Genomic DNA, 19,568 nt, shown 5'->3' with positions numbered 1-19,568 from the left:
GAGGCTGCATTCTTCCCCGTCGTCATTATCAAAGATACTCAACAGTATGCCTCAGTACTGATCTCTAGGGTACACTGTGAGCTGGAGTCCTCCAAATAGACTTGTACAGCTGATAACAATTCTTGGAGTCCTGTTGTTCATCCCATTTTCAGTCTACCTCATTCTTCTCATCCAGTCCATCCTTCATCTTCTCTATGACGATGTTACGGAAGACAGTGTCGAAATTCTCACTGAGATCCAGGTGGAGAATATCCACTGCTCTCCACTGTCATCTACCAGGTCAGTCATTGCATCGTAGAAGCTTATCAGGTTGCTCAAGAGTGCCCCATGCCAAGTCCGTACTGACTACTCCTGTTGATTTTCTTCGTGTGTCTTGAGATGGTTTTCAGGATTGCTCCATCATGTTCTTAGGGATCAAGATGAGGCCTGTAGTTCCCTGGCTTCTCCTTCTCACCTTTTTTGAAGATAGAATTCTTCCAGTTCTTCGGCAACTCTCCTAAATCTGAGTTGTTTCTGTAATTTTTTAGTTTATTCAGAACTTATTCTAAACACAGCTCAGCATTAAAAGTTTTTGAGATGTTCCTTTAATACACTAATACATTCTGGCTTTCAGATTCTTTTTTTACATCAGATAGCAAAAAAAGGATGGACTTCTGTAAGTCCTTTATGGTACTATTCCTAAAAGCATAAACTCATACTGGTAATCCCTATTTGAGTGTGGCACTTATTTGGCTTACCATGCTTCAGGTCATATTTTAATGTTAAAGAGCAGCAGGAGAATCCTATGAGAATAGGAATACTGACAAGGTGGGATGCTCAGATTTTGCAGCAGTGAGGGTCTTGATATAACTATGCCCTTCTTGAGTCCTCAGAAAATCCACCTCTGTTCCCACAAGTATGTAAATAGAAAGAATGGCAAAAGCAGGCTCTGTCTACTAATGAAAAGAGTCTGTGAGGGCCCTAGGTTTGCTGAAATAAGATGCAGTTACACCAGCAAATGAGTCAGTATAGCTCTCATGATGCACAAAGTACACATAAAATGCTACTTGCCAAACACTTCATTGGTACTAAACTAAGCCCTATTGTAAATGTTGTCAATGTGCATTTGTGTATTTTCCTTTGCTTGGTGACGTTTTTTGCATTTTATAGACTGAAATTTCACATTTACAAATAAAACACTTTCAGAAGTGTATCATAACTATAAAAATATGTACTAGCTTCATAATTATGTAAAAACTTTGAGAAACCATTTGAGTTTGCTATGAACATGAGTACGATAATGCACACGGTTTAATCAATATACCTTTCAAGGGAGCCTCATTTGGGGTAATGCAAAAGCCATATCTTGCAGTCAGTAATAAATATTTCATTAAATTATCTCAAATTTAACTCTCACTCCCACTGGCAAACCTCTAGTGGTACATCGTTCTTCTCTCTTGATTTTATTGCCCTGGTAACATGCAATCATCTCACAACCCTTTGCTTTCTCATCTATAGTATATTGCCTTTGCCTTAGATTAATCTCACAGTCATTATCTTATTTAAGTAGGTAATATTTGACCATCTAATCAGCTTAAAGAAACTTGAGTAGAATAATATGGGCTTACTTTTAGCATTCAGAAACATTTTTTAAACAATGAGAAAGAGATTTGTTAAAAAATATATGGTCTAAATTATTCTTTTTGTGCATGGAAATGCACACTGCATTTACTGACATAATTAAATTGCCTGCGTATCTGACTTTTTAATAATGAAAAGGGAAACCCTAGAGTGCTTAGATAATTTGCTGTTTTCATTTAGAGCATGGAATTCGGTGGTACCTATTGAGGCATTTAGTCTTCCTACGCACTGCAAACGAAATAGAAACAGTGCCATAGCTTTCTAGGGTGGCAGTTTTTATACAGTTTTTTAATGTATCTGATTTAAGTGCTCGTTTTCAGTGCTTGCATTTGTATCTGCTAAATAAAATGAAAAGTTCTGTTTATCTTGTCCTCCCACCATAAGAAGAATAGTATATTCGGATGCCAAACTTGTCAACTTTGATAGACATATAACACATTTTTTTTTTCAAATCTATATTATTTTTTGTTGGCAGATAGCAGAGGCTTCTAAGTGTGCTAGGAAATAAGATTTAGATCTTGAAAATTATGAGCTAATTATCTTGAGGCCAAGATAGCAGTACTTTTAGATGTATCATCTGTGATCTAAAATGAATTGATACTGAGGTTAATCTGCAAGGGTTTAGCTACCTGCTAGTGTTTGGAAAAAGACCTTTGCCTTGCTTAGACTGTTGTTTAGATAATATGCATTACTTAAGATATCTTTTCGATTCTCTATGTAAAATCTGTCCTCTAGGAACTTTAATTTCTCATTCCTTGCACATTACCCAACCTCAGCTTCTTCGAATTTTTACCTCATTCACTAGATGCTATCCATCTTCTCCAAAAATATGTCAGTATCATTTCATGCTATGTCTTTGTGCTTATGAGTAACTAAGCTTATTGTGACTGTTAGCTTATGTTAAAATTAATAAGAATCCAGGAATTCAAAAAATGTACATCTAGATATTTATTTGAACATGAAGTTCTAATGGGCATGGAAGTTTACTCCTGTCAAAATCCTGGGTGAAAAAAATAATCGTCCAAAACCAAAAGCCTTATCTCCTTTAGCTGCAATTTCCAGCACTCACATAAAGCCCTCAGCAAATGTGCATGGCGGCAGTGCAGTAAGCCATGAATCCCACTGACAGTCCTCAAGCTATCCAAAGAAAAGTATGATTTACTTTTATCTATTATTCAATATTCTGGTATGGTGAATTGTTAAACGTATGGTCTCTTCCTTTCTTTATCTCTTTTTTTTTGGGGTGGGAGGTAGGGATGGAGGTGGTGGTATTGTAGCACACATTCTGGCATTAGCACTTACTACATACACAATCTCTAGATTCAGAAATAGATGGGGAAGTATTGCAAGATTTTGTGTTCCTTTCTAGGTCTGTACCCTTCTTTCTTTACCAAGATTCCTTCATAGCTCTCTTATTATACATTAACTTTGCATTAAACCCAGGGAGAACACTCCAAATCCATTATTAGTTACAGCTGTTTTAATTTCCAGTTCATTGGTTATCCCAAGTACATAGCACTGTATTTGAACCCTTTGGTTGTAAACAGACTCTAACAGTTCCAAGCATGAAAAACTCATGAGTAAAACATAGATGTAATTTGAATGCAAAGTTAATGCTTGGCAGTTGTTTTCACAATTCAAGCCTGGAGACAGGTCACAAATAAAGCATATTAAATCTCTCTTCATAAGGGATAGATGGATAGAAAGATCAATATTGCTTTTTATGACTGAGTTTTTGAAAAAAGGCAAAGGACAAATCCATACAGTAAAAAACTAAAATATGTCATGGACTTAATTTGGATACCATAACTTTTAGAATGTTACTGTAGGAAATACAGTACAACTCATGTTGTTCTGTAACATGATTTCAGAGCCCAGTACCTGTTAGAAAGGCAATTTACTGTTATAGCTCCTTCAGTTACCCAAATAAGGTGGCATGTGCAATTCAAACGTATAAACATTCCCAAAGTTGTAACCCTAGTGGAGGAATGTTTGACTATTTGGATTTAGGTCTGTTTGTGTCTGTTGTAAAGAAGATGGTTTAAACGTGACATCTTCAAATATGATGCAACCAGTGCTAATTGATAGGAAGAAAATTGATCTAGCCTCGTGACTTGTCTGCAAGGTAGACAAGACACTGGAGGAAGAAACTGCAAAAAAAATCTCAGTACTACAGAATAAATAAACCATTGTATGTTTAGGAAATAGCAATGCAAACCATAGGAAAGAATGTGTGAATAAGAACATGAAAACTTTTCTCAGGTCTAAATACAGTAGGAGCAGAGAATTTAGAAAATCAAACTGTATTCATAATAGCAAATTACTGGTGGGTTTGGGGTTCCTTGTGTTATTTCTGTTGTCACAGTACACTGCCATTAAAATTGTGAGTCTGTGTTTTCTTTGTGATGTGCTTAAGCTGAAGTGTTGCAGTTTCTCTTGTGAGTTTTACCACTCTTACATATTCTCTGAAGAAAATGTGGTCTGAAATGCAATAGCTCCCATATGTATCTGGTGATGGTGATGTGGAGGCACTGTTTGTTCCACTAGATGAAACGCATATATACTGTGTCAGTTTATTTTAAGAAACTGTAGGAAAAAAGGAACAATGGGTTTTTGATTTCTTCTTTCTAACGTGGCAATGCTCATCCTCTGGTGATGTCATTAAAGAACAATGTTTGTACTTCTCTCCTGGACCTGAAATTAAATACGTCAGACCATTAGAAGTTGCTTAAGCATTTTCATATTCGTTTATTCCTGAAAGGGAAGTCATTTTGCCAACAGATAGGCGTTTTAAAAATTACTCTCACTTCTTGCTCAGTCTGTGTATTTTCAAGCTTGTGTTTCTTGTCCTGATGCTGTTGTTTGGAGTGAAAAATTTTACCTCTGCGCTAAAAATAATTTTTAATTCATAGCTTGGATTCAGTTAATGAAGCATAATGAGAAAGATAATTTAATGTCTCCTGATTTCTAACCTCTTGTTCCCTTCATTACCCTTCTTTGATATCCACTGCAGAGGAAGATTCCTCCACTTCCAGGTGTTTCTATATTAAATTCTTCCAGGCCAGAGAAAAAGCACAAGTTATCCCAAATGCTGAAAGTTCTCAACTCATTATCACATTTTACATATCGTATAGACATACTGACAATGTTAATTAGTGAGAAAGGGATTGTTCTTTAATTACTTTGCCAAGAGCTGATACAAACTATAAAGCCACAAATTATGTGACGTATTATAAGTGGATTGACTTTAATGGTATCTTCATGTACCGACATGCATATTTCATTACTAAGCTTTTAGCTTAGTTATTAGCATTTTAACATGTCCATTAATAATAAAAATGCTGGGTTATGTACATGAAGGAATTGTCACTGCAGAATTTTAAAAAGCACCTGGCAGAGTGCTGTACTTTTTTAACGTGTTGCAAAATTCCAAATATCAGCATCAGCACAGGACATGCAGATTGCAGAGCTCTTCCAAATTCTAAACCCTAATTGTTGTACGCTCATGTATTTCATAAAAAGACTCCTTACTACAAAAATGCAGGTAGTCTGTGGAAAAGAGTAAAATGCCCTCTTGAGTAGATGGTCAAATTTGTCTCATGGCCATGGCCTCCGAAGGTCTGACTTTCTGAAAGTTAGTAATTCATCTTTGGGGACAATTCCTCTTGGAGTGAGAGGATATTTCTGCTGCAGCTATAGGTGTAAGGCTAAGCAGGGTGTTGCATGCTGGTCCCTGGCTTTCTGCATGCTCTTGATAGCAAGCAATTATGCATAAAATGGAAACGTTAAGACCCCCCAAGCTATCTTTCTAAGAAAATTACCTGCTTACTGAAACAAATCTCCTTTTACATGGAACTTGTTTTCACAGCGGTGCCATACTGGCTTGAGTAAAATGACTGTTCTCACTGATTGATAACAAGACAAAGCTAGTTTAATTTATTATATCTGCTTGTTTATTGCCATCATATTCTAAAGATGACATTTATGTATCAGCTTTGATTTGAGCAAATAACTTTGACATTCAGCAACAAAAGGTCAATTCCTCAATTTTGCTTTGAAGCTTAGAGTTCTATTAGTCAAATACAAACAAACTTTTTCTCACTTTACCTGTGCTCTGTTCTGTTCCACAGGATAGCAGTAACAACATGAAAGCAAAAAGAACTACACACATCTGATGAAGAGACTCTTTGTTTTTTTCTATTTTCTGTCATCTGCCCACTCCTCCTTTAAGACCAAACAGGAGACAAGGGATATTTCTGTCTGATTTAATAAAGAGGAAAACTATCAATCCTCATTGTGTAGGTAAGAAAGCTGGGATGGCCTTTTTTTCTCTCTTTCTTTTCAGTTTAATATTTTCTTTCACAGAAGATTCTTAGTTTGAATACCTTTTTATTTATGCCTACGTTCAAGAGTACTTTGTATCTTGAGTAATTAGAATGCTATTGTAATTGCGTATTCATTATATTTAATGCATTGCAAATATCATACTTCACTTTACTAAACACATTAAAAAAAAATCCAAGAAAAGCAGACGGTTTGGCATTCTGAGGGAGGGAGACTGTAGAAGGATGCCGAGTTCATTCACAGCGTTGCCATGTTCAGTTCAAAAAGATGCCTTGTTCATCCTAGTGAGGAGCTGGAAATACTGTAGGACTGACAGTTTCACTCTTGACAATTAATTATGCACACATAATCACTTTGAGAGTCTTGCAGTAGCTGAGATGTTACATTCTTGATGGAAAGCTGAAGATTTCTGTAATGCCACTTAACATGAGAATAGATCATGAGCGGAGAGGTTAAGATAATAGATGGGAATCAACAAATGTTCTTTGGACCAGAATGCTCTTTTAATTTTTTTTGAGAGAAAATTCTAATCTACTGTTGAAAAATCCTGATTGAAAGAATCTGGAATACTCTTTTCTAGACCAAATGAGAACAACTGAAAGGCTTGAGACAGAGAAGTGCCTTGCTGTATGGTTGTATTTTGAGCATATTCCTAGGGATTCTGGGCCATTTGTAAGCTGACTTTCACTTTTTGCTCACTTGTATACAGTTCTAGAAAAAGAGAAGTTGCTCTTCAGAGGAATGGATACTGTGCAAAGGAGACTTTTCGTGGAAGTTGTCATCTATATTTAATTAATTGACAGCTTATACATGATTTATTTTTGCAGTTAGATTGTAGGGATAGAAGTGTTATTCACGTTTTGCTCTAGTTGAGGTTTTCACTCTCAATATGACTCACCTCTTCTTTATAAAGGGAAAGAGTTCACTGGCTGGAGTGCCTACTGATGAGTATGAGTGCATAGAAAATGCTGAAAATGGATGCAAGTGTTAATGATTTCCCTTTGTTTCTCTTTGATGGCTCAGGCTATTTATTGCCTGCCAGTTTTGCTTGCCTGTTTTCGGATATTGCCAGCCTTCATTAAAATGGCTTGGAAAATGTTTTCTTTAGCAGGAGCAAAAAAACCCCAGACTCCATGCTAACATAGTTCAATTCTGAATTAAACATTCATGTATTATTTTCCAAAGCCTCCTTGACGTACAAGGTTACAAACAGGGAGAATTAATTAAATGAACAGTTTCTCCTTTCATGGTTCTGTGAATGGCCCGCTTCCTAATTTATTAGACATTGTCCAAACTACACTTTTAAGATAAAACCAGTAATTTCCGACTTTTCTGGTCACCTGTCTTTTTCACACACAAACACACACACACAAAATATTTGTACAATTTTTGTGAAGTAAGGCATATGCTGTTTTTCTATTTTACGGAAGTGAAACTTCAGTGAAAAGATACATTAAAATTATGGCTGAAGAGCTTAACAAAAGTGCAACTTGTTTTGTTTTGCATTGTATTAAAGGAATTAGGCCCAAAGCCCAGCTCCTGTGTCATCAGGTAGAGCTGTGCATGTGCATCCTTGAAGCAGAAGCAATTTCAGTTTCAAGAAAATGTTATGGTATTTTGATAAAACTGAAGCCTCTGATAACAAATGGCAGCTGAAGCATTGCTATGCAAGGAAGGCACACAAAATCCAACTGTTAGATAATGCTTAGTGGTAGCCAGGTGGCTAATTAGCACAGATGTGTTGGCTACTCCATTAGCAGACTTACAGCTTTCAGTCATAAAACTGCTGTTGCTCAGAGTGACATGAGGAGGTGGAGGGGGAAAAGGAAGCTGTAGGTAAGAAATAGAGGCTGAAAAGACACAAATGTATGGGAAACTGAGCTGTTACTAGAGCTTATTCTAATAATTTTGGATCAAGTCCTCACTCATCCAGGACTTCATGGATCCAGGAGATGCTTGGCTATGGTTTGGATTCAGAGGCTACCAGACGATGGGATTCTGAGGGTAGGATGCTGATGTCAGAACACTGATCCCAATGCTTTCTCTCTTCTTTGCCTAGTCTTCTGCTTATGCAGTTTTCTGACTTGTGGTTTTGATGTTGGATTTTTCAATAATCTCCTATGTGCTATATGCCAGTGACCTGAAAAAGATCTTTGTAATGGAAGCTTGAACTGCTGTCTCAGGTTTATGAGTGTACTGTTCTCTCAGATTATGATAAAGTGAGGAAGTTTATACATGCTATGCTTTAAGTTCTTCATGAAGTGACTGATTTTCTTATGGTTTTGCTCAGCTTCATAGTAGGAAGCTTCTCCTTTAGTTAAGGAGGGGTAAAGCTTTTTGTATGTTTACTGAAACATAAATAATCTCATACTTGGCTAGGAACAAAAAGATTTAGATTACAGAGGTTTCTAAGGGGATTTCATCCCAGGTCATCATCATGTGAAATTTAAGAGGTGCTTAAAGTATATCCAGAGGTGACCCAGAAAGCATCTCTATTTGATTTGAAAGCCTCACTTGTCTATTTAATATTTCTAATTTGTATGTTTATTGACCTTTTGACACACACACTTTTCTTGACAGCAAAATTGGAAATGAATGGCTATTAATACGTGTATTTTTTGGAGGACACCACTGGCATGATTAGTTGCATTGAAGGTAGTGAAAATGAAGCAAAAGAAAAGGAAAAAGGAAAAAGGAAAAAAAAAAAATCTCATCCTCAGCAGAGATAGGTGATATTTGGCCATTTGAGACTACTGGGAAGAGGCTGTATAGTAGATACTGAAGAGTAATACATTTGTAATGTGTAGCCATTGTGGCTGGAGGGATAAATATTCAGTACCTGTTACTACCTGATAAAGTCATACATATGTATAGGTATATTTCATGTGATAATTGGAGAATCTATTCTAGCATCTGCTTTTACCTGATAAACTAATGTGTTGTTTTTTTAAAAATTTTAAATAAGAGAAAAGCAATAATTCTTAAGCCATGGGCAACAGGAAGGTGTAAGACAAAGCTGTCAAAGAGGAGGGAGGAAAGGAGGACAACATTTTAGATGCACTTGCACTGGTATGCAGGAGGCTGAGCAAACAAGAACTACATGTACTTGCATTTTATATGGCTTGTTAGAAGTATTCCTGACTGCTTTCAGAATGTGTTTGTAAGCACTTAAACTAAGCTTATTTGTAAATAAAATGAACTTATGAACAAATCTGGGCATACTATGTACGTCTGTTTTGAGGACTGATTCTAAATAGAAGTGTTCACCAGGATGGATGATTTTTGTTATTATTACTATTTTATTTTTTTTAGCTCACATACAACAAAGGATTTGACTAATGTATTTTCAAAGCTGGTTATTGCAATTATTGCAGATAGCAGCTAATAAGTAAATTATAAGAAAAGTGAACTTAGTGTTGAACGTGTGATGAGGACATGGCAAATACACTTGACGGCTGTAGGTTAAGGTCAAAATTTTAAGTTGAACAGAACCAAATATGGACTGTATATTTAAGGACAAGAAACTCAGCGTTCACCTTCAGGTTTAAGAATTCCATCCAGCAGTGATCTTGAAACTGTTTAGGATTTACAGGATACCTGTGCTGGTACCTTAGTTTGGATGAAGAGTGTGTTTTTTTGCAACCGTTTTCCCATTAATTTGTTTTGTGAGCAGTCCTGCAGCACATGCAATGCATTCTTTTTCAGTGGAGCTGGTCTTGTTTCCAAGGAGTACCAAAAGGAATTGATGTGCTCCTTCGGATACATAAACAGAGTCTGCAGGATAAGGGATCATTCTGAAAATAAGTATGGATTTATTTGCTGTTATGTGTCCAAGGTAGCAGATACAGTTCAAGTATGCACATTTTCAAAAGGTTACAGACAATGTAAACATAAACGACAAAGCTAATTCTAAAATATATCTTAGGGCAAGATATAGAGCCATCTCTTTCTTTAGGGATGTGGTAAAGGTTTTATTATTGTGAATAAGAATCTTTAAGAGAACTATTACGTGAACTACAGGGCTGGAAGATATTTTTATGTATACAAACTGGTAATATGCATTACTTATTTTTTTTAGTGGTGAAGATTACTGCTCTTTGGAATAAACTCCCTTGGGAAGAAATGCATTTTCCATATATTGATGCTCTCAGTTCAAGACAGAATGCCTTCCTGGAGGACGGACTCCTGCTGATCACAAATTGTATGTCCTGCTGCAGGGAGGTATGTGATATGCAATAGGTTGAACTAAATAATATCACACTGATAGAGCTTTCAGGATCAGAAAGCTATGAATCTGGGTTATCACATTAACGTATGCCAATCTCTTACATACCTGGAACCTCATTTTGAGCCACTTCACAACTATGAGTTATTTGACATCTACGGTATTCAGTTTCTAGTATGCTCTTATTTCTGGAAATGGTATCACTCTCTCTCTCATGCTCTCAAGCACTTCTTCTAGTCATTACATTCAAAAAGATAAGGTATTCTCTAAACAAAAGAGAAAAGTGCTCTTTTGATGGGTGCTGGTATAATATAACCTTATTCATCAAACAAACTGCTTGCAACTTTTTCCAGGGAGCCTGGCAAAGGCATGAGCTGTGGAGGAAAAAAAAAACGTGGTTGCAAGGAGAGATGATGATTCCCACAGCTGAATTTGTCATTCTGTTTTGTCTCTGTCTGTTTTCAGAACCATGTAAAATTTTAATCTTCTCTGCTGAAGTCTGCCATAGGAGTTTTATTTTATTTCTTTTGAGGGAATGAGAGTAGGTACAGTATTTCTAATAACAATAATAAGTAAGGTTTAGTGACATGGGGCTGCAAACCTGTAGCTGTCTGGTAATCTACAGGGGAAAACAGGGAGTACAAACAAACCCAAACAGTTCAGATTCTCGAAACAATAAATAAGAAATAATTTTACTCAAAAACTGTCCATTAAATGCATAACTGAAAAAATTCAGTTCAAATGTGACTCAGAAATACATATGATATGTGAATATATGCTGTTGGTGAATGTCCAGATAAAAGCAAAAAAAAAACCCAAAACCTACCAAATTTTAAACGCAGGAGTTATGATTATTTTGAAGACTGTTAACAAGAAATTAACTCATTAGAGCTAAAAGGATATATGCTTAATGGATATATGCTTAAAGGACATTTTAGAAAGTTTGTTGATAGAGACCCCCATGTGGGGACATCCTCGGTGCTGGAGTGACAGCATTTTGTGTTGAATCCTGATTTCACTGCTTTTTATCATGATAAAATAGTCTTAATCTATGTGATGTCATCAGATATACTATGATTTTATTTTAATCCAAATGATCCACAGGGCTGCTGTCCAGACTTTCAGAGAGAGGATTAGGAAAGCCAAGGTGAAGATGGAACTGAACTTGGCTAGGGATGTTAAAAACAACAAGAAGGGATTCTATAGGTACGTTGGGCAGAAGAGGCAGAGAGCGTACCTCCTTTGGTAAATGAGAAGGGAGAACTGGCTACGACAGATATGGAGAAGGCTGAGGTACTAAATGAGTTTTTTGCCTCAGTCTTCACTAGCAGCCAGGATTCTCATATATGTCTCATGTCCCTGAACCTCACATCCCTAGGCCTCTAGGTCGGAACTGGGGGAGTAAATCCCCTCTGCTGTAAGGGCAGAGCAAGTCCGAGACTGCCTCATGAGACTGAATGTATACGAGTCCATGGGTCTGGATGGCATGCATCCCAGGGTCCTAAAGGAGCTGGCTGATGTGGTTGCTGAGCTGCTCTCCATTGTATTTGAAGAGTCATAGCTGTTGGGTGAAGTTCCTGGGACAAAAAAAAAAAAGGTAACATCACTCCCATTGACAAGAAAGGAAAGAAGGAGGATCCAGATAACTACAAGCTGGTGAGCCTCGCCTCTGTGCTTGGGAAGATCATGGAACAGATCCTCCTAGAAAACATGTTAAGGCACACAAGCGATGAGTGAGTGATAAGAGACAGGCAGCATGGCTTTACAAAGGTGAGATCATGCCTGACCATTCTGGTGGCCTTCTATGGTGGAGTGACAGCATCGGTGGGCAAAGGGAAGGCAACTGATGTCATTTACCTGGACTTGTGCAAGGCCTTTGACAGGATCCTCCACCACATCCTTATCTCTGCATTGGAGAGGTAGAGATTTGAGGAGTGGACTATTCAAGTGGAGAAGGAATTGGTTGGAAGGCTGTAGACAGAGGGTTGTGGTGAATGGCAGTATGTCCAGATGGAGGCTGGTGATGAGTGGTGTCCCACAGAGGTCTGGCTTGGGAGCAGTGCTCTTCAACATCTTCATCAGTGACACTGATGATGGACTCAAGTGCATCCTCAACAAGTTTACTGATGGCACCAATCTGAGTGGTGCAGCTCATACAGGTAGAAGGAAGGGATGTCATCCAGAGGGACCTCAGCAAACTCAAATGGTGGGCCCATGTGAATCTAATGATGTTCAGCATAGCAAAGTGCAAGATTTTGCACTTGGGTCAGAGTAATCCCAGGTATCTATAGACTGGGAGAAGAACTTGAAAGCAACCCTGGGGAGAAGGACCTGGGGGTCCTGGTGAATGAAAAAGTGAGCATGTGCCAGCAGTGTGCTCTTGCAGCTTGGAAGGTCAGTGCTATCTTGGGCTCCATCAGAAAAAGGGTGGCCAGCAGGGGCGGGGAAGCAATTGTCCCTCTATACTTCACCCTCATGAGGCCCCTTCTGATCCGTTACCAGATCTGGAAGTTGGTGGCCCTGCCTATAGCAGAGAGATTGGAACTTGATGATCCTTGGGTCCCTTCCATCCCAAGACACTCTATGATTCTAAGATCTTGTAAGCATAGCCTACATTGTGAACAACCTCATTTGCCTGATCTTTGCCTGGGGGAAGGTTTCTCTGTTCCCCACCTTTACTTGTGTTGAGGATCACCCATGTTTACCTCGTCTGACTTCCTAGACATCTTACTGAAAGTAGTCTGAGTTAAGCTGCTTGTGCAGCATATTGAGCCTTGTGTTATGCTAAATTGGTATCTATCTTCTTGTATCTCCAGTATCTATCAAGTATTGTATGCAAAATTACCTTATGCTAACTAAATACACTACTTACTGCTGTGTAAAGCAGTTATGAGTAAATTAGAACTTTACACCTTTCCTGAAAACTGCAAACATTCTTGTAATGGATGTTAAACCCAACAGTAAAAAAAACCTTTCAGAGACATTAGCTTCAAGACAATATCATTCACAGGAGATTTAAACTTGCTTTCCTCCACAGATTTATGTAAATCAAGATACAATATCTATGTCAAGAAAGTTATATAGAATAAAATGGGATTTTTTGCATGTGTTGATGGAAGGCTGAAAATTAAAATTCAATGCTGAAGTGCTTTCTTAACATCTGTACCACTCAGTGACACAGTTTGTTGTTTGTGTCCTGCAAATTAATAGCATCAAGGCCAGTTGCCTGGAGACAGCATAAGTATTTCTGTGTTTAGAAATTAAAGCAGCTCTGGGAATTATATGAAAAATATGTTTGTTTGAGTAGGGACGTAGGGAATTAAATGCACTTAATTTAAGGACACTTTAATAGGCAAACCCATTTTATGTGTTTGTATCTGTTACAAAAGCCATCTCATAAAGCTGCTCATTCTTATTTTCTCAACTAAATACATTTTCAGCATAAAACCTATACAATGGGTGGGAGTAAATTTGGCCAGGAGACTGTGGCTTATGTGATATGTACATATACATGTTTTAATTCCAGTTGGCTCTCTCCAGATTTACTCACAAAGCAAATATGCTTCTCTCCTGACTCAGTTACTGTAACTCAGAGAAATGTCTGAGGTTTGGTTGGCTAAATTCAGCTGTTCTTCACCCTTCCCAGCTCCATGCCAAGTCTCTCTCAGGTAGTCTCTTTCCTCACCTCTCAAGTGGGTTGGAAGGAAAAGTACTGTACAAAGCAGTGTTTTGAGTGGAACAGTGATAGGAGTGTCTCCAAGCATTCTCCTGTATCAAGCTGTACACTTGAACCTGTTCTGCACAGTGATACAGCCTATTTCAGCTGAAGGATGCTCATCCTCACCTAGCTTGTGGACAGCTGGGAGAAGTTCCTCAGGAGCCATCAAGTCAAGGAATTGTGATCTTCTGAGGATCAGCAACAGCAAAACTTTCCTGCTATGCTATTCTTGGTTGTTAGAATTTACCACTGAAAACTACAGCCCTCATCTCCCAGTGCAGATCAAAAAACCCTTTCTAATCTTTATGGCAGAAACTGAGCAGAGAAGTTCAAAGCCACGGACTTCTTTTTACTCTCAGCTGCAGCTTCAGGAGCAGCAAGCTCAGCAAAGTGTCCCTCTGCCCAGAAATTATGAAAGAATACTGAATGTTAAGCACTGGCTTAATTGCTGTGTTGTTTCTGAAGACTGATCTTTTGAAAGGTGTGGATGGAACGTGAACTTCTAAAATGGCTCAGTGTTTGGAGAGAAGCATCGCATCAGTGCCTGTGTGTGCCAGATGTGGGTTTTACCAGCTGCAGATAATTGAATTATCTTCATACAGGAAGGGAAGAACAGTGAAAAAAACAAAACTTCCTGAAAGAGAAATGGGGAAGAAAAAAAAAAAAATCTGATATTCAAATACATGTCATGTCCTATCCATTGGCATTATATATACGTAATTTGATAAAGTATTTGAGTGTGCACTGAGCTTTGAGAGTATTTATTTCTTTAGCTACAGTTTTCTTTACACTTTTGTCTGGATGATTCAACTTCCTGTGATCCTGAAGAGGCTGAATGAATTTTCTTTACTCACCTTAGCTTGCATGCAATTCAAAACTGACAGCAAACATAGGGTCTGCACCAAAAAAAATAAAAAAAATCTCCAACATTTTAATTGTTCAGTGCTCATCTGATAATCTGTACTTGATAAGGTTGGATGCAGAGATCTCTGCAGGAATGTTCTTGTGGTCATGATAGATGTAGCAGAACCAGCATAACTGGAAAAAGAATTACCAAAAACCTCTTGGGCACCTGTGCCTTCCTTCCAGTAAGAAAGGGAAGCAAGAGACTTTAATGCCATATGCAGTCTGAAAAGATAGAAATCATCAGATATGTATCAACTAGCCTGACTGAGAGAAAAGGTCTGGTATCCACAGAATTAGGTGGAACGCTACGTGGAGAGACATATTAAGATGATGATCTTTCCATTGCAAGGGAGGCAGTTTCATTTACAGGCTGTGAAACATCGAGAGGTTAATGCCAAGAGAGATTATGATTTGCCATAAAACCCACACCTGTGTCAGATCCCTGATATTTGAAATCCAAGAGAGTTATAAATCGCATTGCGAACAGTTACCTTTAGAAGTTGTGCTGTATGTCTCCCTTAAGGATTAGGACAGAGAGATCAGAGGTAAAATGACTGTTTTCTGTGTTCCCTTCTGAAAGTAAGGTGTGTGCGGAGCTGAATTGCTGCAGCTCTGATTCCAGCTGGGTTGTCTTACACGTGATTCCCTGGAAGACTGAATGCAACGGTGCTCACACGATAGCAGACCTGTACTGGAAACATTGAAGAAATGACATTTTTTCATCCCTGGTCTGCCTCCAGGTTTTCACACAGTGGCCTCCTCCTTGGTTTCTTATCTCAGAAATGCAGTTTCATCTCTTCCTCTGTAGTTTTTAGATGAGAGGACATAACAGAAAAAGCAGTGTTTCTGTTTTCAAATGTCAAAACTATCTCTGCAGTGTTACTGTGAGACAGAAGGTGCCATTTGTCTGGGAGAAGTTCTGGACTCTGGATACTGTAGGACCTGCCTGTAATGAATGTTCTCAATGCTTTAATCTAGTTAATCAACTGGAAATGTAATATAATGACTTACCATTTCGTGCATCACACCTGGAAAACCGGTCTTTTCCACGCATTGTGCAGGAAACCTAGATGCTGGCATGCTTTTATTCTTTCTCTGATGCAACTTTGCATTTATCAAATCATTGTAATGCTTCCTAATCTCATGGGAGGTTGTGTGGTTGGATAGCCTAAATCACTGTTAGAGTCGGTAAGGCAGAGGTCTGTTTAATGTGCTATTGGGAGTAACAGAGAACAACCTCCAGTTGCTGGCAGAAGTGGATTGCAGAGGAGGAAGGCAACCTTTTCTTGACAATACAAAATATGAAAAAGCTGATTTGGAAAAGAAAAAAGAAAGGCTTTCAACTGCAGAACGGGTTGTAAGGTAAGGTGATGAGTCACCTGTGAACCAGTGGCGGGTGAAGCTCTCACACACACATTTAAACTTGACAGCTTGCCTAGAGCCACTACATTTCCTGCTGTGTGGTTATGTTCAGGGACTGCACACCTCCCATTTTAGTCAAAACAAGAGTTGTACCAAGAGCCACACGACTGAATCAGCTCTGCACTGAGTGTTAAATCTGGCCAAAGCTGGAGCTCAGGCTAACAGGCCCTTTGGCCACCATAGAAAAGAGTGACAAAGCTCCAAGTCTCTGCTCTTCAGGACAGGTTGTTTGTTTTTTTTCAGTAGTATACAATAAAGTCAGCATCTTTCATTCCTACTCATCTTAAGTTTAATGTACTTACCACCAGTCTCATGAGCCCTTCTCTTTGCTGCTAGTTTTTATTTGTAACTTCTGAGTTGTCTAACTAAATTGCCATAAAAATATGATTTAAAAGTTACGGTGGCAAATGAGGAATATAGAAAATTACCAAATTTTCACAAAACTTGCAGTTAGTAATAGGAATGATATTGTGTTTGATTCTCGTATTTCGAATTAAAAAAAAAAACAGCAAAAGAATATTTTAAAAAAACCCTTTATACCAGAACTTCTGAAAATGAAAATTGGCTCATCTACTTTGCAAATATGGCAGAATAGAATCTATTTTGTACTGTCCACTGCGTACTATTGAATACAATCCATTTTATGGATAGAGTAAGGTATTGTTATCTTGTTTTTTAATTTGTCAAAAGGTGATTTTTAAAAACTATTTGTTTATTAAATGCTGAAGACTGCTGTGAGAAATGCTACCTCAACCGAACCATCCTGGTATAAAATGTTTCATCTGCTTTTTTTCCTGATTTACAGCACTCTGCAAGCTATCTGGTGTAATAACAAAGCCTGAGCCTTTTTCTCTCTCCTCTTTATGTATTGCTTTTATTTCAGTGTTTGCGTGGACTGCAGAAAAAATCCACGCCTAGGAGCACCTTGCCATGCTCACGGCACACTGTGGAATTTTTTCACTGAGCGTAACATTTGCCATCCTTACCATGAATCTTATAAATCTTACATAAGCCAACTGACATCACCGAGGCAGTGCATAATGAGCAAAAAAGGAAAACAGGGAGAGAAAAATGAGACATCTCCTTGGAGTTCTGTGGAGTCCATAGGACAGTAATAATAGTGCAGAATATGGACAATCATGTGCACAGTGTTATTTCCAAATGAAAATGCCTAATTGTATCACTTATGTATTCAGATGGAGATGTATGTTTTTCCATCTATTAATTTTTCATTCACTGAGATTATGACACTGAATTGCATTGCAGCTGCTCTCACCCTGTGGCATCCTGGTCTAGGAAATGCTGCAATTGCAGTGTAATTTTCAGGAAGCTCTCTGCATTTCCAGTTTCTCCTGTAGCTTCTCCTTTTCCTCTTAGCTTCCTCCCCTTATCAGAGCTGTGCAGGAGCTGCTGAAATGCATGTGACTGAGGGGTCTGTGAGCCTGAGCTCCCCTTGAGCTGCTGGCTTGGTGAGGCTGGGTGTGTTGGTTAGGGCAGGGTGGGCTGTCATGCTTTATGGGTTAGGGTGCTGTTAAGAAGTTAGTGATTAAGTTAAATGATTAGTGCCATTCAGTTTGGTTCATTTTATTTGTTTAGTTAATTTCGGCAACTTTTTTTTTTTTTTTTTTTTTTTCAAACTCAGCTTCTGATTAGCTCCATTATTCATTAACTTCGTGATTAGCAGAGAGTTTCTTTCACCTAAACTCAAATATTAACTACGTTCACAACTGCCGTTTTGTTTTTGTTGTTGACATTCTCAAAGCAGAGATTCAGAGTGTATGTTCTGGTGTCAAGCTGTAGTTTATCAATACTTGCATAGTGCTGCATTTATTTTTTCCTGCCTTTAGCATGTGTACCTGATTTCTGAGTAACTTTAAGGCAGGGATTTGTTAGATGAGCATCTCTCTCAGTCAGTCTGTGTGGACAAGGTACTAAAATCACTCGCATACTTTCTACAGTTTATAGTTCTCCTGACTCCTGTTTCTCCATTTTTAAAGAGGCCTGGTTCCTTCAGCCTTTCCGTGCAATTCAGTGTTCTTTTTATTTTCTTTTCTCCATTTTCTTTTCTCTGTATTAGCAATTTTATAGCTAGGTGATCATAATTGGTATTACAATGTAATGTTGGTGTAGGAACGCCAGGCATCACATTTATGGCAGTTTCTCAATTCAGTATTTCATAACTCATCACCGTTTAAGTGTAAGAAATTGGGTGAAATTTAATTGCATGAAATTTCAAAGATGCAAATTCGTAAGGGAAGGGGAAACCATATTAAATCTATTAAGTTTTCAAAAGCATTGGACGCTGATTTTAAAAAGGCTCTGGAGGCAATGGCATTCAGTGCATGATGAAGTTCCTCACAATCAATTTTGTACGGTCTCCTCATAAGCTGAAAAAAGCATCTATATATCTGTATTTGCAAGCAGGCTAGAGAAAGGCATTCTGTGGCAATGGCATTAGGCCTCTATTTCCTATACTCTCTAGGAAACACGTGAAACATTATGTTTATCTGCGGCTTTAATTTAAAAGCAGGAATAAGTTTAAACTGCTCAAAAAATGTGCCAGCGTGCTGTTTGCTCACTGATAGCTTGTAAGTAACTGTAAAAGCCTCTCATTTTGGGTAAGCTGATTTGTCTGCATCCTAAATTTAATAGGGCGAAGCAGTGATTTTCCAGTACTGTGGCTATTTTGTCTGACAGTGGTGGCTTGGAGGGACACACTGGTCTCAGTGAGACCTTCACTGCACAAGATACTGGCAACAGGGCACAGCAGCCTGGCAGGGCTCCACTGGGATGGGGCACAAACCAACCTCACACCGATCCTGGCCACCAGCTGAATTCAGCAGGGGGTGTGGGAAGGGAAGGTGTTGCTTCTCCCCAAGATAGAACAAATAATGTGATAATTCAGTCTGGGAAAGAACCTCTTTGGCCTGTGACTACAATTGACTGCTATTACTACTCTTTAAAATTTGATGTGCGTTGTGTAATAAGATAATGAATGAAAGCAGGAAGCTCTGTGTGAACAGAAATTGCTCTCACGCGTGCAGTGCGTGCTCATTTAATAACCTGTTGTAATGGGCCTAAGAGTTTTTTTTAAAGAAGATAATTTAAAAACTGCAGACCTAGCGATACTCTTCCCCTTTAAAGGGTCTGCACTTATCTGTCTTGTCATATGGATTTCAATAAAAGCTTTCAGTAAGTAGGTGCTGCAGGAATATGTTGTGTTTGCATGAGCTCATCCCCTTTGTACAAAAAATCCATCAACGCAGTAAGAACACAGCCAAGTTTAAGCTTGTGTTTTGCAGTAAGAATGGGAGTTGTTATCAGGCTAGTCCA

At 38.3% G+C, this 19,568-nt stretch overlaps 1 long non-coding RNA gene across 3 annotated transcripts in view; it reads left to right on the top strand.

The window, feature by feature from the left end:
• LOC116216613 (uncharacterized) overlaps positions 1–19,568 on the top strand; it is a 148,376-nt gene that overhangs the window by 95,203 nt on the left and 33,605 nt on the right. For all 3 annotated transcript variants that reach the window (XR_004159735.2, XR_014882769.1, XR_014882768.1), the window contains 2 exons: positions 5,751–5,922; positions 10,043–10,185. This is a non-coding gene — a long non-coding RNA (uncharacterized LOC116216613). The remainder of the gene's footprint in view (positions 1–5,750; positions 5,923–10,042; positions 10,186–19,568) is intronic.

Source organism: Meleagris gallopavo, chromosome 4 (genome assembly GCF_905368555.1).
Source record: "Meleagris gallopavo chromosome 4, MGAL_WU_HG_1.1, whole genome shotgun sequence".
In the NCBI taxonomy this organism is placed as follows: domain Eukaryota; kingdom Metazoa; phylum Chordata; class Aves; order Galliformes; family Phasianidae; genus Meleagris; species Meleagris gallopavo.
This window is presented reverse-complemented; position numbering and strand designations above follow the sequence as displayed.